Source organism: Diadema antillarum, unplaced genomic scaffold, assembly GCF_040938485.1.
Source record: "Diadema antillarum isolate AM-2024a unplaced genomic scaffold, OU_Dant_1.0 scf00000070, whole genome shotgun sequence".
Lineage (NCBI taxonomy): Eukaryota > Metazoa > Echinodermata > Echinoidea > Diadematoida > Diadematidae > Diadema > Diadema antillarum.
The window spans coordinates 3,283,842-3,284,320 of NW_027270959.1; positions in this window are offsets into that span (position 1 = coordinate 3,283,842).

Sequence of the window (479 nt, forward strand, 5' to 3'; positions counted from 1 at the left end):
TCTTAATTTGATACATAAAGAACTGAACTAAGAATCACACTGTTATCATTTGCATTACAACTTTCTCATCAACAATGTGCTTCAGTGTCCAGATTTCACACTTCTTCATATGACACTAGCAGACAGATAGAAGAGCTCCCCAGAATTTTCATGACAAATTTCTTCACGAGAATGGCAAGAACCCATCTGACATCGAAATGCCCTGAAATGCTTGCAAAAAACAAAAACAAATATGATAACACTGTGTAGATGTTCTAATTACGAACAAGACCACCTCTCAATAACCACTCATCACACTCTGTTATGCTGCACCCGTTATTTTCTTGTCATAGTTGATATAATATATGTACGCTTCATATACATGTACCCAGGGTAACCAGATTGGGGATTCTTCAGATATTTTGTAATGTCAGCATTTTTGCAGGCAGTAACAGATGGGTGATATATCACATTTTTGATGATGTGTCATTGTCCAAACA